This window comes from Homarus americanus, unplaced genomic scaffold (genome assembly GCF_018991925.1).
Source record: "Homarus americanus isolate GMGI-L3 unplaced genomic scaffold, GMGI_Hamer_2.0 scaffold52749, whole genome shotgun sequence".
Taxonomy (NCBI): Eukaryota; Metazoa; Arthropoda; class Malacostraca; order Decapoda; family Nephropidae; genus Homarus; species Homarus americanus.
The window spans coordinates 82,438-110,000 of NW_024733063.1; the positions used below are offsets into that span (position 1 = coordinate 82,438).

Below are 27,563 nucleotides of genomic sequence, written 5' to 3' on the forward strand. Positions count from 1 at the left end.
TTCAATCACTTAACACACCTGAGTATTTTCACCTAGGCTGTAATTTATACATTGACTCAACAGGTGAGTTAGAGTGCAGGTATAAGTCTCCGTCTGGCCTTTGAGTATAATGACTTAATGCCCTGAGAACAGTTAAGATACTACTAACGTCTCCTGTACACACACACACACACACACACACACACACACACACACACACACACTACTACTACTACTACTACTACTACTACTTTGCTGTTGCTCGGAATCAAGTATAACGATCATCCAGTTATGATAAAATGTCACCTTCGTCGGTGAGTTCTGAGGTGGCCAAAAGAGGCTGACACGGGCCCGGCAGGGTCGATCACAGATGCTGTACATGTGGAGGGCTACATCAAGTGCGGGAGGGGCGGCGGCAGCGTCTTTCCAGCGTTGGCGCTTGTCTGCCTCGGTTTGCAGTCGGGCTAACTCGAAAGTATTGACACCTTCTCGTGTGGTGCCCCTCCAAGCGCTATGGTGTGGAGTAATCGTCTCCCAGGTGAGGGGCCGATTTGGCAATTTGTTCTTAAGACTTTCCTTATACCTTTTCAGTTGCCCGCCAGCATTACGTATACTATTCGCCAGGTGACTGTAAAGTAGCTAAATTTGCAGTCTATTGTCGTCCTTGCGAGTAACATGGCCAGTCCAATGGTTGTTCATGGATAATTGTAGCCTCGATGCTCCTACAGTTGGTATCAGCGAGAATACTGGCATGTGTTCTCTTGTCTTCCCAGTGAACTCGGAGGATGGAACGTAGACTACGTTGGTGAAAGTTTTCAAGTGCCTTGAGGTGCCTCCTGTATGTGACCCATGTCTTGCTGCCATATAGGGTGGGGAGGACCACTGATATACGAGCAACTTGTAGATAATTTCAGCCCTACAGCTGAAGAGATGGGTAGAGTCTGCAAAAGTCTAGAGATGCACAAAATGGGTAACATCAGAGAGGGTAGTACTGTTAAGCTGACTGGATGGTGGAGGTGTAGCTGCCAGGCAGGCTGAAAGAGAATCAATCTACATACATTCTCCCAAAGACCGAAGTGTGCACACGCATCTGCGTAAGTGTTAGGATCTCCTTTAGGTCGCGTTCAGTGTGAGCGACAAGGGTGAGGTCGTCTGTATAATGAAGTTCAGTAATGGAAGCTGCTGACACCTTTGTTCCTGCCTGGAGTCGTCTTATGTTGAAACGACCCTTCATCCGGTACTGGATGTCCACCCCGCCGGCTAAATTGGCACTGACACGAGTAAAGAAGGCAGCCAAGAAAATGGAAAGAGAGTTGGTGCCAGCACACATCCTTGTTCTACCCCCGTATGGATGGGGAAGAACTCAGACTGGTTACCATTGTGCAGGACACTGCCGTTCATGCAATCATGGAGTTGCCTCACAATGGCGATGAATTTTGGTGGGCAGCCAAAACGGCTGAGAGTCCACCAGAGGGCTTCCTTGTTGACCAAGTCAAAGGCCTTGGTTAGGTCGATGAAGTCCATGTACAGGTCACGACGCTGTTCTCTGCACTTTTCCTGTATTTGGCGGGCAGCAAAGATCATATCAGTGGTGCCACATAATGGTCTAAAGCCACATTCTGGGAGGAAGTTTCCCTCCAAAGAAAAAAGTCTGTTTAGGAGGATTCAGATAATTGCCACAATCTGACTTTTTCTTCCTTGTTTTTATAAATTTTGACGGAGGAATCTTTAAGAGCTTTGGGGATTTCGTCCGTTTCCCATATATTCTTCAGGAAAGAGTGGAAACAGCTGGTAAGCAGAGGTCCTCCTGCTTTACACACCTCCGCTGAGATTCCATCAGTCTCTGAGGCTTTGTTATTTTTCATCTGTTTGGTGGCAGTAGCTACCTCATCCAGGGATGGAGTATAGCTGAGATGGGTCAGCTCTAGATGCTGAGGGACCTGCTGGGTAGTCAGGACCACCACATCAGTGTTTCAGTTGAGCAGTGAATGTTAGTGCTCTTTCCAGCACTAAAGGATGCCTTCTTAAATTTGGGAGTTACCATTGGAGGATTGAGGGTTGCGCCATGAGTGATTGGCCCATAAAATGTTTTAGGGAAGTAATTTATGCATCTTGTGCTGATCTGCAAGATTTTGCGTTTCATTGTTCTTTATTTTTAAACCAGTCGTTCTTTAGTTTGCAAAGTTCGCACTCGGCCACCACTTTCTTCCCTGCGAAAAGTATCAGCTTTGGTCAGAGACTTAGGGTTATTCTGCCAGTCAGTTTATCATCAATGAGTACATTGATTTTCAGGTCATTTTCATCAAACCATTCCAGTTGTATTCTTTCGATCTGGCCGAGGGTCTCTCTGCAGTTTTGTCATGACAGTGTCCAGAATACCCCCATTCGGCACCGGGATTTGGGTTGTTTGTTGTCGGTTTGTGTTCGAGCTGCTCTCTGAAAGCATGTGCTACCACTGGATCCCCCAGATGCTTAGTGTTAAAACTTCTTCTGGAGGCTTGTTGCCTTTGGCATTTTGGGGCTCCGATGAGCCGATGATCAGTGTCGAGTCTGAGCCACGCATGGCTCGGGTGATGAGGACATCTCGGCGGTCCCTTTCACTGACAATGATATAGTCAATGAGATGCTAGTGTCTGGATCGTGGATGTTGCCAAGAACCCTTGAACTTAACGGCCTTGCCTAAGCAAGGTATTGGTAATAGTGAGGTCGTGTACAGCACGCTTGCTGAGGCGTAGGCCTTTGAGATTACACTGCTCTAGTCCATTTCTCCCTATGATTCCCTGCCAAATGTTAGCATCTCTGCCAACTCTGGCATTGGAGTCACCAAGGAGCACAACCTTATCTTCTCTGGGGATAGAGGTTAGCACTGTCGAGGTCAGTGTAAAAGGCCTCTGTAATCCTCTGCATCCAGTGTTGGGTGTATGCACTGATAAAAAGGCATGACGTGAGTGATTCAGTGGGACCCGGAGCGTCACGAGGCGCTCGTTGATCCCAACAGAGATTTTAGTTAGCCTAAGTAGATGGTTTGGTGAATGGCAAAGCCAACTTCATAAATGCTGTTTCTATCTGCAGCAGGCTTACCCTTCCAGAAGAAGGCATAGCATGAAGGACACACACACACACACACACACACACACACACACACACACACACACACACACACACACACACACACACACACACACACACACACACACACACACACACACACACACACACACACACACACACACACACACACACACACACACACACACACACACACACACACACACACACACACACACACACACACACACACACACACACACACACACACACACACACACACACACACACACACACACACACACACACACACACACACACACACACACACACACACACACACACACACACACACACACACACACACACACACACACACACACACACACACACACACACACACACACACACACACACACACACACACACACACACACACACACACACACACACACACACACACACACACACACACACACACACACACACACACACACACACACACACACACACACACACACACACACACACACACACACACACACACACACACACACACACACACACACACACACACACACACACACACACACACACACACACACACACACACACACACACACACACACACACACACACACACACACACACACACACACACACACACACACACACACACACACACACACACACACACACACACACACACACACACACACACACACACACACACACACACACACACACACTATTAAAATCTCCTGTATGCCAGATATCAACTTAGAAAAACAAATTTAAGATATTACATCATCTTTCATGAATTAACATACAATAGGTCACTGATGAACCTGAAAGTGGATAAAACACTTATCTCCAGTCCTAAGGTTCGAGCCTGAGCGACCTTCACCCAGCTGAGCGTCGTTGCTTAAGCTATGCCTGGGAATGAATAAAGAACAGCATCTTGCACTAAATAATATGTTAGATGTGTGTAAAGGAGGCGAGCTGTGAAGAAGGAAGGGGGGGAAGCAGGATGTGGTATGGAGGAAAGAAAGAGTCTCAAAAGGTCCATTACCACTCATGATCTACGACCAGGCAATAGATAACCTCCTAGACCAGCATCCGCCAATGGTCGGCGGAATACAATAAGCCTCAAAACACCCAAATAATGGATGGGTAAAGCTATCTAGTGCCAGCATTGACAGACAATAACTAACCCAAGACACAACCCTAACACACTATTAACTTAGCTTTGCTAATCCGGCAAGGCTGTCAGCCTGCACTCTCCCTTCTCCTCCTAAATTTCATTTTTCAAACTATAACTTCCTCCAACTCTAATCTTCTTTCAGCCATTCTTTCTCTACAAAGGGGTAGGAGGGAAGGAGGGAAGGGAGGAGGAGGAGGAGGGAGGGAGGGAAGGAGGGAGGGAGGGAGGAGACACCCCCTAATGTATGTCTAGGGTACAGTGGAGGTGGTGGGGGTGCACGTGTTCTCTGTGACTCTTGGGACAAGGCTTCAAACTCCTGACTTAATGCATGAATACTAGATACAATAGACAAGAGAGGTGGAAGAAGAGGTGGAGGAAGAAAGTGAGGAGGATTACTAGAGGGAGAAGAGGAGGAGGAGGAGGTCTGAATTATTAAATTATCATGATCAAAAATCCAGTCCTTACTCCTGCCTCTCACACCCAGTCACTCTCCCTCCTGCCTCTCACACAACCAGTCCTCCTCACTTCCTCACACCCCAGTCCTCTCCTCACTGCCTCTCCACACACCCAGTCACTCTCCTCACTGCCTCCTCACACACACCCAGCCACTCCCTCACTGCCTCTCCCACCCAGCCACTCTCCCTCACCCTCTCACACCCAGCCACTCTCCCTCACCCTCTCTCACACACCCAGCCACTCTCCTCACTGCCTCTCCACACACCCAGCCCTCTCCTCACTGCCTCTCCACACCCAGCCACTCTCCTCACTGCCTCTCACACACACCCAGCCACTCTCCCTCACTGCCTCACACACCCAGTCCTCTCCCTCCTGCCTCTCACACACCCAATCCTCTCCCTCACTGCCTCTCACACACCAGCCCTCTCCCCTCACTGCCTCTCCACACCCAGCCTCTCCCTACTGCCTCCCACCCAGCCACTCCCCCTGCCTCCCCACCCAGCCACCTCCCTCACCCTCACACACCCACTCTCCCCTCCTGCCTCTCCCACCAACCTCTCCCTCCTGCCTCTCCCACACACCCAGCCACTCTTCCCTCACTGCCTCTCACACACCCAGCCACTCTCCTCACCTCTCACACACCAGCCACTCTCCTCCTCCTCCCCCTCTCCTCCCTCCCACCCTCTCCCTCACTGCCTCTCACACCCAGCCTCTCCCTCACTGCCTCTCCACACACCAGCCCTCTCCCCTCAGCCTCTCCACACACCCAGCCCTCTCCCTCCTGCCTCACACACCCAGCCCTCTCCCTCACCTCTCACACCCAGTCACTCTCCTCACTGCCTCCCACCCAGTCCTCTCCCTACTGCCTCTCACCACCCAGCCCTCTCCCTCACTGCCTCTCACACCCAGCCACTCTCTCCTCACCTCCTCTCTCCACACCCAGTCACTCTCCTTTGCTTGGTTAGGTTAGGTTAGGTTAGGTTAGGTTAGGTTAGGTTAGATTAGGTAAGGTTAGGTTAGGTTAAGTTTGCGTCAGGGCGGTTAATCTTCAGGTGTTCAGATGAAAGAGGTGAATGAACGTCGCTCACAAGACTACGGAGGAGTGTGTTTGTGTGGTGGAGAGGAGGTTTACCACAGTGGAGGTGTGTGTGTGTACCTGCCGTATTACCTGGTTAATCAAGTCCTCCTACACAAGGCAGACAAAGGTGTGCAGTGATGGTAGCGGCTGGTCAAGAAATATTCACACCATCTTAATTATATACTTTTCTACCTGACAAATCACCTGCCAGTAATGAAGACGCGTCGCCACAAAACACAGGTACGCGTCTCTTCACCCGGCCACCAGGTAACTATTGTTTCTTTCAAAAAACAAACAAAATATGATTGAAACGGCCACCGTCCCCCCAACCACTGACACCATCATCCCGGACCCCTGTACTAGGTAGAGTATAGTGTCCTCTGGTCACCATCAACATCACCGTCATCATCATCAAACCTTCCTCCACGTTCTGCCATCATTACCCTTCTTGTTATTGTACAGGCAGCCCGGGCCAGTGGTAGCAAGGCTCACATAGACTCCTAACACTACACAAACACCTCAGGCTCCGGTCAAACTTCTCCCCCTAACAATCCTGTTCGGTGAAGAGCCAAGTGTCTAACTAACGTCTCAAGATAAAAGCTCGCTTAACCTACAACAATAACAGAATAATTACTCTGATGTTATAGTGTTCAGTGTTTAGCTAGTTTTGTCAAGCGGTTAAAGTACCTTCCTCCACACACCCTCACACTGCCACACACCCTCACACTGCCACACACCCTCCTGCCACACCCTCACACTGCCACACCCTCACACTGCCACACACCCTCACACTGCCACACCCTCACACTGCCACACACCCCTCACACACACCCTCACACCCACACACCCTCACACTGCCACACACCCTCCTGCCACACACCCTCCACACTGCCCACACACACCCTCACACTGCCACACACCCTCACACACCCACACACCCTCACACTGCCACACACCCTCACACTGCCACACACCCTCACGCACACACCCCTCACACACACCACCCTCACACTGCCACACCCTCACACTGCCACACACCTCCTGCCACCACACCTCACACCACCCTCACACTGCCACACACCCTCACACACCACACCCTCACACACCTCACACACCACACCCTCACACCCCCACACCCTCCTACCACACACCCCTCCCTACCCCACACACCCTCCTGCCACACACCCTCACACTGCCACACACCCCTCACCACACACCACCACACCCCTCCTGCCCACACCCTCACACACACACACACCTACACCCACACACCTCACACACCACACACCTCACACTACCCACACCCCTCACACCCACACCCCTCACACTGCCCACACACCCTCATGCCACACCCTCACCTGCCCACACCCCTCACACTGCCCACACACCCCTCACACTACCCACACACCCCTCCACTGCCACACACCCTCACACTCCACACACCCCTCACACTACCACCCTCACACTACCACACCGCACACTACCACCACCTGCACCACACACCTCACCTACCACACACCTCACACCACACACCCTCACACTGCCACACACACCCCTCATGCCACACACACCCCTCACACACACCCTCACGCAACAGAAAATCGTGAGTGTTGGTGTGTGTGGTCAATGTAGCGGGTCCAGGTTGACGCGGCCGACACTGTGATGGCTTCTACCTCATCAGGAGTCTTAAGAGTGTCCCGCCGGCAATAAAATGCAAAGCAGCGACGGGACATCTGCAGCTTGGAGCCTGAGTGAATACTGTACTGTACCACACCTGCACCATGCTGGGCAGGTGTGGTGGTGGTGGTGGTGGTGGTGGTGGTGGTGGTGGTGGAGGTGGTGTGGTGGTGGTGGTGGTGGTGGTGGTGGTGGTGGTACTGGTGTGACATATTTGCCAAACAATACCGCATCACCCATTCACCGCTCACCAGCCATCCCCTGCCCACTCATCACCAAACTTCCCACTCACCACCACACCACCCTCACCACACCGCCCATCAGCCTCTAACGCCGGTACACGACAGAGCCAGGTGGCGGAGTTAACGCTACGAGGCGGTGATATTAATGAGCAGATATATGGTGGCGTCAGGTGTTCGGGCGGCGATGGTGGTAGTGTCGAGCTGCCCTCATCCGCGACGCCCGTGCCCGCTACACCCATACCCAGGGTCCTGTATGGTGCACACACACACACACACATCACAAGGTGTGGTGACACGTGTTGTGGTGCAGTCACACACACACTTCACAAGGTGTGGTGACGGGCGTGTTGTGGTGCCGTCACACACACACTACACAAGGTGTGGTGACGGGCGGATAGCAGTGCCGTCACAACACTATACAAGGTGTGGTGACGGGATGTTGTGGTATCATCCACAACACTATACAAGGTGTGGTGACAGGCTTTGTTGTGGTGCACTCTACAAAAGGTGTGGTGACGAGCGTGTGTTATGGTGCCGTCACACACTATACAAGGTGTGGTGACGGGCGTGTGTTGTGGTGCCGTCACACTACACAAGGTGTGGTGACGGGCGAGTGTTGTGGTGCCGTCACACACACTACACAAGGTGTGGTGACGAGCGAGTGTTGTGGTGCCGTCACACACACTACACAAGGTGTGGTGATAGGCGAGTGTTGTGGTGCCGTCACACACCATACAAGGTGTGGTGACGGGCGTGTGTTAATAGTGGTGCCGTCACACACACTACACAAGGTGTGGTGACGGGCAGTGTTGTGTCACAACACCACAAGGTGTGGTGACGGCGTGTGTTGTGGTGCCGTCACACACTACATGTGTGGTGACGGGCAGTGTTGTGGTCCTATCCACACTACACAAGGTGTGGTGACGGGCGTGTGTTGTGGTGCCGTCACACCACTACACAAGGTGTGGTGACGGGCGTGTGTTGGTCTCGTCCCCACAGGTGTGGTGACGGGCGTGTGTTGTGGTGCCGTCACCTAACACTCCTGGTCACCGGCCTGGCAGGGGAGTTGACACCCAGGTGGTGGGGACATCGCCTGGCCACAGGACGAGCAGAGCGTCGGGCCGACCCTTCTGACAGTACACAGGTGTGAGAGGCAGCGGATGGGTGGTGTGAGAGGCAGCGGACAGGTGGTGTGAGAGCAGCGGATGGGTGGAGCAGACGGGTGGTGTGAGCAACGGACGGGTGGTGTGGGCAGCGGACGGGTGGTGGCACGGACAGGTGGTGTGAGCAGCGGACAGGTGGTGTGAGCAGCGGACGGTGGTGTGAAAGCAGACAGGTGGTGTGAGGCAGCGGACGGGTGGTGAGGCAGGGACGTTGTGAATGCAGGACAGGGGTGAAGGCAGCAGACAGGTGGTGTGAAGCGCGGACGGTGGTGTGAAGGCAGCGGACAGGTGGTGTGAGCAGCGGACGGGTGGTGTGAGGCAACGGACGGGTGGTGTGAGCGGCGGACGGGTGGTGTGAAGGCAACGGACGGGTGGAGAGTGGACGGCGGACAGGTGGTGTGAGAGGCAGCGGACGGTGTGAGGCAGCGGACAGGTGGTGTGAGAGGCAGCGGACAGGTGGTGTGAGAGGCAACGGACAGGTGGTGTGGTGAGAGGCAAAGTGGACAGGTGGTGGAGAGGCAGACAGGTGGTGTGAGAGGCAGCGGACAGGTGGTGTGAGAGCAGCGACGGTGGTGTGAGAGGCAGCGGACGAGTGGTGTGAGAGACAGCGGACAGGTGGTGTGAGAGGCAGCGGACAGGTGGTGTGAGAGGCAGCGGACAGGCGGCGTGAGGCAGCTAACATGATGTAGGTTTTTCCCATGTGTTAACTCTCCCCAACACACTACACCCCGGCCATCATGTTAACTCTCCCCCACACAGGCCATCATGTTCTCCCCACACACTACACCCCCGGCCATCATGTTCCCCCACACAGGCCATCATGTTACTCTCCCCCACACACTACACCCCGGCCATCATGTTAACTCTCCCCCACACACTACCATGTTAATTCTCCCTCTCAAAATTATCATAACTGATTACATGATAGTTACGAATGGCAGTAATTATTGTAAACAAAAATGGCTGCCCCTCGAGATCAAGGATGTCCGGCCCAAGGGCCTCCTAGGCGTGAATTTGTTAAGGTGTAGAAGCTGTCGCCAACACAACAACCACACCCTGAGTTAACGAGCTGTATGACCCAGTGTTTAAGGTGTAGAAGCTGTCGCCAACACAACAACCACACCCTGAGTTAACGAGACCCAGTGTTTAAGGTGTGCAGAAGCTGTCGCCAACACAACAACCACGCCCTAAGTTAACGAGCTGTATGACCCAGTGTTTAAGGTGTACAAGCTGTCACTAACACAACAACCACACCCAGAGTTAACGAGCTGTATGACCCAGTGTTTAAGGTGTAGAAGCTGTCACCAACACAACAACCACGCCCTAAGTTAACGAGCTGTATGACCCAGTGTTTAAGGTGTAGAAGCTGTCACTAACACAACAACCACACCCTAAGTTAACGAGCTGTATGACCCAGTGTTTAAGGTGTAGAAGCTGTCACTAACACAACAACCACACCCTAAGTTAACGAGCTGTATGACCCAGTGTTTAAGGTGTAGAAGCTGTCACTAACACAACAACCACACCCCTGAGTTAACGAGCTGTATGACCCAGTGTTTCAGGTGTAGAAGCTGTCACCAACACAACAACTACACCCTAAGTTAACGAGCTGTATGACCCAGTGTTTAAGGTGTAGAAGCTGTCACCAACACTATAATCACACCCTAAGTTAACGAGCTGTATGACCCAGTGTTTAAGGTGTAGAAGCTGTCCCCAACACAACAACCACACCCTGAGTTAACGAGCTGTATGACCCAGTGTTTAAGGTGTAGAAGCTGTCGCCAACACAACAACCACACCCTGAGTTAACGAGCTGTATGACCCAGTGTGTTGTCGGCGAGCTGTATGACCCTGTCACCCCTAACGAGCTGCATGACCCAGTGTTTATGTAGAAGCTGTCGCCAACACAACAACCACACCCACCCTAAGTTAACGAGCTGTATGACCCAGTGTTTAAGGTGTAGAAGCTGTCACCAACACTATAACCACACCCTAAGTTAACGAGCTGTATGACCCAGTGTTTAAGGTGTAGAAGCTGTCGCCAACACAACAACCACACCCTAAGTTTACGAGCTGTATGACCCAGTGTTTAAGGTGTAGAAACTGTCACCATCACAACAACCACACCCTAAGTTTACGAGCTGCATGACCCAGTGTTTAAGGTGTAGAAGCTGTCACCAACACAACAACCACACCCTAAGTTAACGAGCTGCATGACTCGGTGTTTGAGGTGTAGAAGCTGTCACCAACACTACAACCACACCCTAGGTTAACGAGCTGCATGACCCAGTGTCAAGGAACAGTCCGAAAAAACCGGACAACTCGCCAACTGCACTGGCTAACCATTACCCCGGAACACGATCCCCAAATCGATTAACATCCAGGTTCCCAATTACTGCTGGGTAGACAGAGGCAATTGGCGTAAAGAAACTTGCCCATAGTTTCACCCTGCCCGGGGATCGAACCCGGGTTCACTCGCTTGCGAGGCGAGTATGCTGACCATTACACCACAGGTCACAACAACTCTGATGTTATTTGACACAGCAGCTGATGTTATGAATGTTGTGAGTCTGATATATGACACACAACTACTCTTATATGACACATGAAGAGTTGTAAGATTATGATGGTTGTGTTATATGTGTTATAACTCCCCCCAGAGGTACAAGAATGTTACAACAGTCACAACCCTCAACTGTTGGACCTCTAACGGAAGTAACACAGTTGTATTGAAACGTAATGAAACCTAACCTAACCTAGCTTAACTAATGTAGGTCAGGTTTCAGCCCTTTTAAATACCACCGGGTAATTCACGTATAGGATTCGAGCCCGGATTTCGTGGTCAACATGTGATCAGAGAAACCACCAAACCACTGGAGGATCTCGCCAGGTAAAACAAGGAGGCCCCCCATGATATAATTCTGGGTGACGTACAGTGACCGGCGGACGAACAGGTACTGTCAACATGTACACTAGCTTCAAAAAGTTTCTTCACAGTTTTGTGTCAGATAATATGACACACAACGGACGAAGGATTTTGACAACCCTACCGAGACAGTCTTCACTTTAGAATTCATCGGACCTCCTCCGTGAGGATACCTTGTGGAGCGAGTGTTTACACGCAAATCAAAAAATATCTTTACGGGGGGAGGAGGTCCAATGAATTTGAAAATGAACACTGTGACTCCTGTTGTCTCGGTAGGGTTGTCAAAATCCTTCGTCCGTTGTGTCATATTGTCTAACACAAAACTGTAAAGAAGCTTTTTTGGTCGTGTTGTAGTACACGTTGGGCCAGAAGACACACACCATGTACCACCTTACTAAATATCTTAATCTTGCTTTAAGGTGTATTGAGGTTGATTGAGAAAAAGTAAAGGCTTGATTATATTCTAATGAGTAAAAGGTGAGGTACTTGAGTTACTAATGAACGATACACACACAGATAACTCAGGTCGCCCTCACAGTAAACTCAACTGTATCTTTGATATTTTGTTAATCTTTCTCTCATAACATATCACAAAGATATATCAAGAAATATTCCTTCACACACGGCAGTCTTGACGAGGTGTGCCATAAAGCGTCCTGTATGGCTCTAGTAACTGCTGCAGATAATTGACCCGAACATTGCCAAATCACTCATCAATGGACAGAACGTTCACCACTGTTCATATTTCCTGTGAACACTAAACACGACTTCCTCTCAACACTGAACTGTTCTGGTAGACCTTAGTATGATAGAATAACAACTTACCTGTAGATGAGGAGGATAGTACCTGCGGGAGTACAGTAACTGCAGGGGAATAGTACCTGCAGGAGGATAGTACCTGCAGGGGGGGACACTTACCTGGCGTAGGCGGTGCTGGAGACTCCACGTCCACTATGAGGGAGCCGTCATTACTGGCATCATCCAGCAGAAGACTGGTAGTGACGGACACCTGCAACAACAACACATACAGTTACTTCCTCCTCATACACACACACACACACACACACACACACAAACTTGGGCCTTCCAAGTCGAAGATCTATCTGTCTTTCTGGTTTTCTAGCGCTCATACCTACAACCTATAACTTTGTATGTATGTATATATGTATGTATGTATGTATATATGTATGTGTATCTTACGCTTGTGAGACCTCACTTGGATTATGCAGTTCGGTTCTGGTCACCGTACTACAGAATGGATAAAGAATCCCTAGAAAGAATTAGGGGAGAATGACAAGACTAATCCCGAGCATTAGGAACCTTGAGTACAGAGACAGGTTAACATAAGAACATAAGAATGGAGGAAACTGCAACGGACCTATTGGCCCATACTGGGCAGTCCCGTTTACACCCAACCCCTATTGCTCATATACCCATCCAACCTATGTTTGAAGCTATCCAGCGTGTTCGAGTTAATGATGATGTTTGGTAACTTGTTCCACTCATCCACTACTCTATTTCCAAACCAGTGTTTGCCTATTTCGCGCCTAAATCTAAATTTGTCTAATTTAAAACCATTGTTTTCGCTCCTGGTTGGATAGTTTGAGTACCTTTGTTATATCACCTTTGTTTAGCCCTGACTTCCATTTATACACCTCGATCATATCGCCTCTCACTCTACGTCTCTCTAGGGAGTGCAAATTAAGATGCTTTAACCTGTCTCTGTGCTCAAGGTTCCTAATGCCCGGGATTAGTCTTGTCATTCTCCTCTGAATTCTTTCTAGGGATTCTTTATCCATTATGTAATACGGTGACCAGAATTGTACTGCGTAATCCAAGTGAAGTCTCACAAGCACAAGATATAGTTTTAGGATGACCTCGCTAGTCTTGTAACTAACACTCCTTTGCATGAACCCAAGTACTTTATTAGCCTTGTTACGAGCAAATACACATTGTTTACTTGGCTTAAGATTCCTACTAATCATTACTCCTAAATCTTTCTCATAGTCGGATTTCTCTATAACATCGTTGTTCATCTGATATCTGGTTTCTCTGTTTACATCTCCCAGACTAAGTACTTTACATTTGTTCACATTGAATTACATCTGCCATTTTTCAGACCATTCGAATTAATTTTTTTAGATCTTCCTGTAGTATTCCAGTCCTCGTCAGATTTAATTACACGCCCTATTTTAGTGTCATCAGCAAATTTACTTATGTTGCTGTCTACGCCGATATCTATGTCGCTTATGTATATAATAAATAATAATGGTCCAAGTACTGAGCCTTGGGGTACTCAACTAGTGACGTTAGTCCAATTGGATTTAGTGCCATTAATGCTCACTCCCTGTTTCCTGTCCTGTAACCACGCACTCATCCATTTTAGAATATTTCCTCCAATGCCATGAGTCTCCACTTTTCTCATTAGTCTTTCGTGGGGGACTCTGTCGAAGGCTTTGCTAAAGTCAAGATGTACCACATCATAGTCGAGCTCCTCGTCCACTGATTCGAAAACAGCATCTTAATTTGCACTCCCTCAAGAGACGTAGAGCGAGGGGCGACATGATTGAGGTGTATAAATGGAAATCAGGGCAAAACAAAGGGGACATTACAAAGGTACTCAAACTATCCAACCAGGAGAGAACTCGTAGCAATGGTTTTAAAAAAGACAAATTTAGTTTTAGGCGCGAGATAGGTAAACATTGGTTTGGAAATAGAGTAGTGGATGAATGGAACAAGTTACCAAACATCATCATTAACTCGAACACGATGGATAGCTTCAAGCATAGGTTGGGTGGATATATGAGCGATAGGGGCTGGGTGTAAACGGGACTGCCCAGTATGGGCCAATAGGCCCGCTGCAGTTTCCTCCATTTTTATGTATGTATGTATGAATGTATGTAGGTGGGAAAACTAATCCCCCAAGGCACTGAAGAAAGATTGGCTGTCCAATACACCAGAGTTTAGGCATTACAGCATGATGGCACTCACAATAGACCACCTCACTAAAATACCGAGTGTTATTCGTGGCACTGTGGGCGTGAATATTGGGTGGGAAGTGGAAGGTGGTAGTGAGTGAGTGAGTGTGTGTGTGTGACAGGTGCCACTCACACACACCATCATTACTGGCAGGTGCCGAGACCCAACACGTTAAGTGGTGTTCCCGCCCCCATTCTATTAATGGGCGTTAATTGGGGTAATGGGGCCAGATAAGGGGGGTTAGTAATCCTATTAAGGGGGCCATAGTATTAGGTAAGGGCCTCTAGTGCAAGATAAAGAGTTAAATTTCACATTGTGGTGTTTTTTAGTTTATTTGTGGGTTTTAAGACAGGGTACTGAGTTTTAGGGGTGAGGTACTGGCGCTTACAATACGCAGCTCTCCATTCCAGGCCAGACACGCCTTTGACAATACTGTGTGTGTGTGTGTGTGTGCTGTAACCCACACACACACTAGGCCTATGTTCAACCTTAAATCCATAAATAATTAACCAGGTGAGTATTTACCAGGTAACACGAGAGGGAGTGAATAATAGCGGCAGGGAGACGTGAGCCTAATACTGTGTGTGTGTGTGTGTGTGTGTGTGTGTGTGTGTGTGTGTGTGTGTGTGTATGTGTGTGTGTGTGTGTGTGTGTGTGTGTGTGTGTGTGTAAAGTAAACAGTGGGTAAATAAATAATAAAAATAAAGATAGCGATAAAAGACAAAAATAACAACGACTAGAAGTGGAAATTTAATGCAATGTATGAGTACGTTGGACACCCGGGCCCCCTCCGTCAACCCAGCTGTGAATAAGCACCTGACGTGTGTTTCGGAGGTGAAGGTGGTTGAGTAAGTCCAGTACCAGCCACACTAGCTCCTTGTGTATGCAGTGTACTATATCCACACTACTCTGAATGACCTATGGGACTCACAGTTGATGGAATAATGATACTGCGTAGGGTACACTGGTTGAAGCCAGAGAGAGAGAGAGCAGTACCCCTTTATCCACACAACACCTTCTCGTACACCAGCGGTAACAGAAGTATGGTAGTGTAACACATCACAAATTGTCACACACTCAGGCACGACATGAATCATGGTGAAAGAAAATCGGAGGCTAGGTGAGGTGAGGTGAGGTGAGGTGAGGTAAGATGAGGTGAGGTGAGTAGCAGGAGACAACCCAAACAGCTACCGGGAGTCACCGTGGGCGCCCACCTACAACATAACGCTGACAAACATTACACAGGACCTTGGTAGTGTGTCTGTGGCCGGAGGTGGATGCCAAAAATTATACGTAAATCTTCACTGCAGATAACGTGACACACACACACACACACACACACACACACACACACACACACAGCTGCCTCGGGGACAAGTCACTCACTAGCTGCAGGCAACTCGACATGTTTTCTCATCACCCCTCCCTCTCACCCCCAATTCCTTCTCCAGGTGTGGCGGAAAGTAGGAACGGTGTACACTGAACCTGTCTCTACCTCTCGATAATGTTACGTTATAAAGTTTTATTCCTAACACCCACTCTTATCTCCCCTCCTCACCCCCTTCACAGCATCCCTCACCAAGACCATCACCATCTCTCACATCTGCTCTCCCTCCCCCACAGTTCATCCGCCTCACCTTTACCAGGTTACCCCCACACCCCCACCACCACCGCCTCAGTCTTATTATCATTTATCATTATTAATATTTGTCCTCCATAACTCGTTCTCACAGGTAACACTAGTCACTGTCCAGCCCTTTAAATTACCTCCCACAGTTGACCCAGCTGAGATTGGGTACCGGCCTCTAGTCGGGAAGGTGAAGGTAGTTCTTCATACCCCATCAATTCGCCCCACCCCACCCGCTCCGCCCCGCCCCTAACCTCTTCCGCCCCGTCCTCCTCTCGTTCTCCACCCCACCGGCCCCGCGGGTGGTCGCTCTGGGTCCAGGATAATCCACCTGTTTGCTGGGTGAGAGGCAATTACCGCCCCGTGGGTGTCTGGTCGGCAGCACGGGGCAACGCCTTGTTTGTGACCGCCCAGGTGACACTACCACCCATCAACCACACCGATGCTTCCACCCATCACCCACACAGACGATACCGCCCACCACCCACACTGATGCTGCCACCCAACACCCACACAGACGCTACCGCCCACCACCCACACTGATGCCACCACAACCCACACCGATGCTTCCACCCACCACCCACACAGACGCTACTGCCCACCACCCACACTGATGCTGCCACCCACCAACCAAACTGCTGCTGCCACCCACCACCCACACTACACTGATGCTGCCACCCACCACCCACACTGATGCTGCCACAGACCACCCACACTGATGCTGCCACCCACCACCACACTGATGCTGCGCCAGACCACCCACTGATGCTGCCACCCACCACCCACACTGATGCCGCACCACCACCCACACTGATGCTGTCCACCCACCACCACACTGATGCTGTCCACCCACCACCCACACTGATGCTGCCACCCACACTGGTGATACCACCCACACTGATGCTGCCACCCACAACCCACACTGATGCTGGCACCCACCACCCACACTGATGCTGCCACAGACCACCCACACTGATGATACCACCCACCACCCACACTGATGCTACCACCCACAACCACACTGATGCTACCACCCACAACCCACACTGATGCTACCACCCACAACCCACACTGATGCTACCACCCACACCCACACTGACGCTACACCCACCACCACACTGAGCGCTACCACCCACCACCCCTGACGCTACCACCACACCAATAATATTCCACCCACACGAACACAACCACCCACCACCCACACTACCACCCACAGTCAACAGAGCTATCCACCACCCACTAACACTGCCACACCACACTACTGCACACTCCACCACCCACACTAACACAGCCACCACCACCCACACTAACACAGTCAACCACCACCACACTAACACACCCACCACCCACACTAACACACCCACCACCACACTAAGACAACCACCCACCTCCCACCCTAACACTGCCACCCACCACCCACACTAACACACCCACCCACCACCCATACTAAAACACCCACCCACCACCCACACTAACACAGTCAACACCACTCCACACACTAACACACCCACCCACCACCCACACCAACACTGCCACCCACACCAACCACACCAACACTGCCACCCACCACCCACATTAACACTGCCACCCACCAACCACACACCAACACTGCCACCACCAACCACACCAACATCACCACCACCCACACTAACACAGCCACCCATGAGGGCGAGTGTGTCATGAGGTGAATGTGTCATGAGGGTGAATGTGTCATGAGGGCGAGTGTGCTCGAGGGTGAGTGTGCTGAGGGTGAGTGTGTCATGAGGTGAATGTGTCATGGGGGCGTGTGTCATGAGGGCGAGTGAGCCATGAAGGCGAGTGTGTCATGAGTATGAATGTGCCATGAGTATGAATGTTCAGGAGGGCAAGCGACATGAGGGCGAGTGTGTCATGAGGGTGTCGTGATAGCGTGTGTGAGTGTGTGAGGGCGAGTGTGTCATGAGGCGAGGTGTCATGAGAGCGAGTGTGTCAGAAAGCGAGTGCCGAGAGCGGTATTATGAGAGCGAGTGCGAGGGCGAGTATGTAATGAGGGCGTGTGTGCTGCGAGGACGAGTGTGTCACGAGAGCGAGTGCGCTGTCAGAGCGAGTGTGTCACAAGGGGAGGGGCCATGAGGACGAGTGTGTCATGAGGGCGTGTGTGTCGTCAGAGCGAGTGTGCTTGCGAAGACGAGAAAGTCGCGAGATTGAGTGTGTCACGAGAGCGAGTGTGTCGTCAGAAGAGGTGTCGTCAGAGCGAGTGTGTCAGCAAGGGGAGGTGTCACGAGGACGAGTGTGTCATGAGGGCGTGTGTCGTCAGAGCGAGTGTGCTGTGAAGACGAGTGTGTCATGAGATCGAGTGTGTCACGAGAGCGAGTGTGTCGTCAGAGCGAGTGTGTCGTCAGAGCGAGGTGTCACAAGGGGGAGGTGGTCATGAGGACGAGTGTGTCATGAGGGCGTGTGTGTCGTCAGAGCGAGTGTGCCGCGAAGACGAGTGTGCCGCGAGATCGAGTGTGTCACGAGAGCGAGTGTGTCGTCAGAGCGAGGTGTCGTCAGAGCGAGTGTACAAGGGGAGGTGCATGAGGACGAGTGTGTCACGAGGGCGTGTGTCGTCAGAGCGAGTGTGTCGCGAAGACGAGTGTGTAGGAGATCGAGTGTCACGAGAGGGAGTGTGTCGTCAGAGCGAGTGTGTCGTCAGAGGAGTGCCGTGAAAGCGAGTGTGTCACGAGAGCGAGTGTGCCGTCAGAGCGAGTGTGTGCCAGAGCGAGTGTGTCAAGGGGAGTGTGTCATGAGGACAGAGTGTGTAATGAGGGCGTGTGTCATGAGGACGAGTGGTGAGGGCGAGTGTGTCGAGGACGTAGAGCCATGAGGCGTGTGCCGCGAGGACGAGGTGTCACGAGGACGAGTGTGCTGCGAGGACGTGTGTGCTGCGAGGGTGTGTGTGCCATGAGGACGAGTGTGCTGGAGGGCGAGTGTGTAATGAGGGCGTGTGTCATGAGGGCGCGTAAGTCATGAGGACGAGGTGTCATGAGAGCGAGTGTGCGTCAGAGCGAGTGTGTCACAAGGGCGAGTGTGCCATGAGACGGAGTGTAATGAGGGCGTGTGTCATGAGGGCGTGTGTGTGTCATGAGGACGAGTGTGTGTGCAGAGCGAGGTGTCGTCAGAGCGAGGTCACAAGGGCGAGTGTGTCATGAGGACGAGTGTGTATGAGGGCGTGTGTCATGAGGGCGTGTGTGTGCTGCGAGGGCGTGTGTCATGCAGATGGCTGTGGTGAGGTCTACCTGCATCTCCCACTAATAAAGACAGAGCCAGTGGCCAGATGGCTCCTGTGGTGCCCCTGTCCCCTGCTTGTTCACAACAGTCAACGCGAGGGGTGAGGGAAGAGGGGAGATGAGACAGGTGCGAGAGGTGAGGGTAGAGGGAGGAGACGAGACAGGTGCGAGAGGGTGAGTGGTAGGGGGAGAGAGAAGACAGGTGCGAGAGGGGGTGAGGGTAGAGGGGAGGAGGAGAGACAGGTGCGGAGGGTGAGGGTAGAGGGGAGGAGACGAGACAGGTGAGGAGGGTGAGTGGTAGAGGGAGGGAGAGGAGAGAAAAGAGGGGGTGAGTGGTAGAGGGGAGGAGACGAGACAGGTGAGAGGGGTGAGTGGTAGAGGGGAGGAGACGAGACAGGTGCGAGAGGGTGAGTGGTAGAGTGGGAGGAGACAGGTGCGAGAGGGTGAGTGGTAGAGGGGAGGAGACGACAGGTGCGAGAGGGTGAGTGGTAGAGGGGAGGAGACGAGACAGGTGCGAGAGGGTGAGGGTGAGAGGGGAGGAGATGAGACAGGGGCTGAGAGGGTGAGTGGTAGAGGGGAGGAGACGAGACAGGTGCGAGAGGGTGAGTGGTAGAGGGGAGGAGACAGGAGGAGAGGGTGAGGGTAGAGGGGAGGACGAGACAGGTGCGAGAGGGGTGAGTGGTAGAGGGAGGAGACGAGACAGGTGCGAGGGTGAGGGTAGAGGGGAGGAGACGAGACAGGTGCGAGAGGGTGAGTGGGTAGAGGGAGGAGACGAGACAGGAAAAGAGAGGGTGAGTGGTAGAGGGGAGGGAGAGGTGCGAGAGGGGTGGAGGGAGAGGGAGGAGACGAGACAGGTGAGAGGGTGAGGGTAGAGGGAGGAGACGAGACAGGTGCGGGAGGGTGAGTGGTAGAGGGGAGGAGACGAGACAGGTGCGAGAGGGTGAGTGGTAGAGGGGAGGAGACGAGACAGGGTGAGAGGGTGGAGTGTAGAGGGAGGAGACGAGACAGGTGAGAGAGGGGTGAGTGGTAGAGGGGAGGAGACGAGACAGGTGCGGAGGGTGAGGGTAGAGTGGAGGAGACGAGACAGGTGCGAGAGGGGTGAGGGTAGAGGGAGGAGACGAGACAGGTGCGGGAGGGGAGGGGAGGGAGGAGATGAGACAGGTGTGAGAGGGTGAGGGTGGGGAGAGGGAGAGATGAGACAGGTGCGAGAGGGGTGAGGTGGTGAGGGGAGGAGACGAGACAGGTGCGAGAGGGTGAGTGGTAGAGGGGAGGAGACGAGACAGGTGCGAGAGGGTGAGTGGGGAGGGAGGAGACGAGACAGGTGAGAGGGGTGAGTGGTAGGGAGGAGACGAGACAGGTGCGAGGGAGGTGGGGTAGAGGGAGGAGACGAGAGGTGCAGAGGGTGAGTGGTAGAGGGGAGGAGACGAGACAGGTGCGAGAGGGGTGGGAGTGGTGAGGGAGGGAGACAGGAATGAGAGAGGGTGAGGGTAGAGGGAGAGGATGAGAGGTGAGAGTGGAGGAGAAGACAAGAGAGGGTATGTAGAGGGGAGGAGACGAGACAGGTGCGAGAGGGTGAGTGGAGAGGGGAGGAGACGAGAGACAGGAGGGAGAGGGTGAGTGGTAGAGGGAGAAGGACAGGTGAGAGGGGTGAGTGGGTAGAGGGGAGGAGACGAGACAGGTGTGAGGTGAGGTAGAGGGAGGAGAGAGACAGGTGTGGAGGGTGAGTGGTGGGAGGGAGAGAGATGAACAGGAGAGGGTGAGTGGTAGAGGGGAGGAGACGAGACAGGTGCGAGAGGGTGAGCGAGAGACAACAGGATGAGAGAGAGAGAACCAAAGGGATTAAACACCACAGGAAGGGGGATTGGGATTACACGAGACAGAAGTGATGATGTGGGGTGTGTGTGGGGGGCACCACACACACACACACACACACACACACACACACACACACACACACACACACACACACACACACACACACACACACACACACACACACACACACACACACACACACACACACACAGTCACATGCCACCCCCAAACAAGATGTGGCTAACACGAAGCCAACAAGTGATGACCTTGGACACAAGATATCAGGTCATGATATCAAGACGTCATAACGAGCACCAGGTGAATGACCCTTAACGACCCTCACGTCTTATGGTATCTGGTTAATTAAGACAAATGGCTTATGTTCGTATTAGTAGGTTGGTCATCATAAGTGGAGCATTATGTAGGCATTAGCGAGGTTGATCTTCACAGGTGGAGCATTATGTTGGTGTTAGCGAGGTTGATCAGGTGGAGCGATATGCTGTTAGGAGGTTGATCTTCACAGGTGGAGCATTATGTTGGTGTTAGCGAGGTTGATCTTCACAGGTGGAGCATTATGTTGGGTAGGAGGTTGGTTATCACCACCACTACCACACACCACCACACCACCACACCACACACCACCACCACCACCACACACCACCACTACTTAACACCACCACCACACACCACCACTACCACACACCACCACACACACCACCACCCCAAAACCACCACTACCACCACACACAACCACTACCACACACCACCACCACCACCATCACACGCCACCACCACTGCACACCACCACCACCACACACCACCACCACACACCACCATTACCACACACCACCACCACCATACACCACCACTGCAACACACCACCACCACTACCACACACCACTCACCACACCACCACCACCACACCACCACTACCACACACCACTTACCACACACCAATCCCCACCACACACCACCACCACACACACCACCACCACACACCACCAACAAAACACACCACCACTACCACACACCACGACCACACACACCACCCCACCACACACCACCACCAACACACACCCCACCACCACCACACACCAACACCACCCCACACCACCACCACCCCACACCACCACACTACCAACACCACCACTACCCCACACCACCACCACCACACCAACCACCACCACACCACACACCACCACCACCACACACCACCACTACCACACACCACGACCACCACACACCACCACCACCACACAACACACCACACCACCACACACCACCACACCACTCCCCACACCACCACTACCACACACCACCACTACCACACACACCACACACACACCACCACCACCACACACCACCACTACCCCACACCCCACCACCACACACCACCACCACCACACAACCACGACCACCAACACACCACCACCACACACGACCACCACCACCAAAACAACACCACCACCCCACACCACCACCACCACACACCCACCACTACCACACACCACCCCCCACACACCCACCACCACCACACACCACCACTACCCCACACCACCACCACCACCACTACCACACCACGACCACCACACACAACCACCACCACACACGGCCACCACCACACACGGCCACCACCACCACACACCACCACCACACACCACCACCACCACACACCACACACCACACCACACACCACCACCACACACCACCACCACCACACCACACACACCACCACACACCACCACCACACACCACCACCACCACACACACCACCACCACACACACCACCACCACCACACTACCACACACCACCACACACCACCACCACACACCACCACCACCACACCCACACACCACCACACACACCACCACCACACACACACACACCACACACACACCATCACCACCACACATCACCACCACCACACACGACCACCACCACCACACACCACCACTACCCCACACCACCACCACACCACCACCACCACACACCACGACCACACACACACCACCACCACCACACACCACCACCACCCCACACCACACACCACACACCACCACCACACACCACCACCACCACACCACACACACACCACACACACACCACCACCACACACCACACACCACCACACACCACTACACACCACCACCACACCACCACCACCACACACACCACTACTCACACACACCACCACCCCACACCACCACCACCACACACCACCACACACACACCACCACCACATCACCACACACACTACCACACACACCACACACCACACACCACCACACCACCTCTTCCATGACAAATTTTTCTCCCAGACGACGGAAAATTGTGATAATACATAAAATACCCGGAAAATTCTCAACCACTTTCTCCTCTTCACTCCAGGACACCCAGGTACTGAGGAGCTGGGAGGGGCGGGACGGAGGAGGCGGCGGGCAAGGAGGTGGGCGAAGGAGGGGGTGGGTAATCTTGCCCCACTAGTTCCAATCATTACCATATGATAAACTTTCTTCCTTGACTAAATAACCTTTCCCAAGACGAACTTTTCCATGATATATTATAAACTTATACAAGACTACATTATTTTCTGGTGGTTATAAGTGTTTACCAGGCAGTATTCGTCTGGCTCAATGAATATATTTCAAAACTAAAAAATAATTAGTTCATTAACTATTTAATATATATTTTTGTTCAATATTAATGTAGACAAGACTTAAGATCAGTGTGTGTGTGTGTGTGTGTGTGTGTGTGTGTGTGTGTGTGTGTGTGTGTGTGTGTGTGTGTGTGTGTGTGTGTGTGTGTGTTCAACATTATAAAATTTTCAGAGAGAGAGAGAGAGAGAGAGAGAGAGATTTCTTTGTACAGGGATGACCTAATTTTAACTCCCAAAGAAGGGAAAGGCGAGAGAGAGGCGGAAAGGGGGGAAGTGAGAGGCTGGGAAGGGGATGGGGAGGAAGGAGAGGAGGATAAGATTAAGAAAGATGCCGGAAAGGAGGGCAAGGAAGGGGGGGAGGGACACAACATTCCGGATGTAATAAGCTGGACAAAGCTTAGTGAAGGAAGCTGACATAATATTGTACCATCACCCCGCCAGCTGCCTGCCCCAACATTCCTCACAGTGGGTGGGCGTGTGGTGGATATGTGGGTGGGGCGTGGTGGAGTGTGGATGACGGGGTGAGCGTGTGGTGGGGTGGGATATGTGGGCGTGTGGGTGGATATGTGGGTGGGGCGGGGGTGGAGGTGGATGGACGGGTGAGCGTGTGGGTGGATATGTGGGTGGGCGTGGGTGAGGTGGATAAACGTGGGTGAGCGTGTGGTGGATATGGGTGGGCGTGTGGGGTAGATAGGTGGGTGGGCGTGTGGTGAATGTGTGGGTGGGCGTGGGCAGACATGAGTCTTGAGTATATGAGTGGATGAATGAATGACATGTGGGTGGGCGGGTGTTTCATAGCAAGAATGAACGAACTGGTTGACAGATATTCTCGGATGTGTATAAACGGAGTTAGTAAACACACACACACACACACACACACACACACACACACACACACACACACACACACACACACACACACACACACACACACACACACACAGCCAGCTAGTGTGGTCCCGCCGTAAATGGTCGTTAGCGGCGGGTAAGGCGGTGCTAGGCGGTGGCTGTGAGTGTGTCCGCCTCCCCGGGCGTCGTGGTGGGGGGCCGCACGCAGCCACACAAACACCTCGCAGATTCCGTGTATTGTCAGGCTCGCGTCTACATTCAAATGATATGGAGGGTGGGTGGCGGTGGGTGGCGGGGTGGGTGGCGGTGGCGGTGCTGGTTTACGGTATAGCTGGCATGCGTCCTTCACTGCCTCAGTATAATAGTTCATGCCAGCGCTTAGGTGAAACGGGGTGCGGCCTGTCACTCACTCCCCCTGTTGTTTACTCCTGAGGTCCTTTACCCTCACCTGAAGAAGAGCACCCCCCCCCACCCCCCGTTTATGTCACCTAGTAATTAACCTAACCTGACCTGACCTGACCTGAGCTAACTTAACGTAAACTAGACCACGCTAACCTAACCTAACCTAATCTTCATGCATTCTTCCCTCTACGGTAATGAACTTGGTCATATCTCCCCACCTTCCTCCCCCCATCATCCCCACCTTCCCACTCTCCTCCCCCACTTCCCCCATCACCCCATCTTCCCCTGCCTCACTCCACACCTCCCCACCTCTCCATTCTCCTCCTCATCTCCCTATCACCACCTCCCCTATCATCCCTTCCCTTCCCTCATCACTCCTGACCTTCCCCCTCTTCCCCACGATTACCTGGTGGGAGAGAGGTGAGGGAAGAGGGTAGGGGGAGAAAGAGGGAAGGAGGGAGAAAGAGAGGAAGAGGGAGGCGAAGTAGGGAGAGGAGGAGGAAAGAGGGAGAAGAAAGAGGAAGAGGAGAGAGACGATAAGAAGGGGTGGGAAGGAGGTAGGAGGAGACAGAGGAGGAGAAGGAAGAGGAGAAGGAAAGGGGGGAGCAGAAAGAGGGAGGAGGAGACGAGGGAGAAAGAGGGTTAGGGAGTGAAGAAATAAATTGTGGAGGAAGTTAATAAAAAGAGAGAGAGAGAGAGAGAGAGAGAGAGAGAGAGAGAGAGAGAGGTGTATACGGGACACACACACACACACACACACACACACACACACACACACACACACACACACACACACACACACACACACACAGGCGTCTTTTTATTTTTATTCTTTTATTTTTAATTTTCCCCACGAGGGTGCTAGTTTATTGGGCACTCCCTTACATCCTGTGCAAGGTGTAGCGCAAAAAGCCTTTAAAGCGGCCAGCAGGGTTAAGGGCGTAAGTGCCTCAAGGGCCGTGGAATTCATCAGCAAGTTACATATAGTGAGAGGATGAGTGAGTGGGGGTGGGTTAGGGACGAGAGGGGGGAGGCACTTAGGAACAAACCTGTGAGTGTGATGACGTCTGTACACGTTATATAAGACAAATTGACCCAGTCTGACCTCTGCCATGACCCCCCTGTGGTTAAATCATGGTTCACCTGCTAATAAGAGACGTCCATGACCCCTCTCTTAGGTCACACTGTTTTTAGTTACAACAACAACAACAATGACTGCGCCAGTATAAGAAGCATCATGACTACCATGATTTTTTGTGCACTCGGAGGAAGATTACATAGGAGGAGAATGACTTAACCTGTCTCGTGTTCATGATGGGGGAACATGATAGCTGCTTACACTTGTCGTATGAACAAAGGGAGAGAGAAATAACATACTCGATGGCGTGTTCATAATTACTCGTAGTTGTCGATGTTTTAACTTTTTGAGGAGAGAGAGAGAGAGAGAGAGAGAGAGAGAGAGAGAGAGAGAGAGAGAGAGAGAGAGTTACCTCACTGTGGGCGGGGGAGGCGGGCGTAGAGTTGAAGGGTGTACTGTCACCACCCACATCCAGCCCCTCCTCCAGACGACGGCGCTTCTCCTCCTGTTCCTTCTCCCACTTCTGTAGCAACAAGAGACGAACACGTCATTAGTACTCGAATAAAGACAAAAACAAGAGAAACATGAACAATTAACAGGAGAAACATGAACAATTAACAAGAGAAACATGAACAATTAACAAGAGAAACATGAACAATTAACAAGAGAAACATGAACAATTAACAAGAGAAACATGAACAATTAACAAGAGAAACATGAACAATTAACAAGAGAAATATGAACAATTAACAAGAGAAACATGAACAATTAACAAGAGAAACATGAACAATTAACAAGAGAAATATGAACAATAAACAAGAGAAATATGAACAATTAACAAGAGAAATATGAACAATTAACAAGAGAAACATGAACAATAAACAAGAGAAATATGAACAATTAACAAGAGAAATATGAACAATAAACAAGAGAAATATGAACAATTAACAAGAGAAATATGAACAATTAACAAGAGAAACATGAACAATAAACAAGAGAAATATGAACAATTAACAAGAGAAATATGAACAATTAACAAGAGAAATATGAACAATTAACAAGAGAAACATGAACAATAAACAAGAGAAACATGAACAATTAACAAGAGAAATATTAACAATAAACAAGAGAAATA

The 27,563-nt window shown here is 51.6% G+C and overlaps 1 long non-coding RNA gene across 1 annotated transcript in view; it reads right to left on the minus strand.

Moving 5' to 3' along the window:
- The window catches only part of LOC121869235, an 85,843-nt gene extending 58,890 nt beyond the window's left edge, over positions 1-26,953 (minus strand). Inside the window, exons 1-2 of the long non-coding RNA XR_006089515.1 lie at positions 26,841-26,953; positions 12,692-12,782 (exon numbers count right to left, since the gene is read on the minus strand). This is a non-coding gene — a long non-coding RNA (uncharacterized LOC121869235). The remainder of the gene's footprint in view (positions 1-12,691; positions 12,783-26,840) is intronic.
- Between the last annotated feature and the right edge of the window lie 610 nt (positions 26,954-27,563).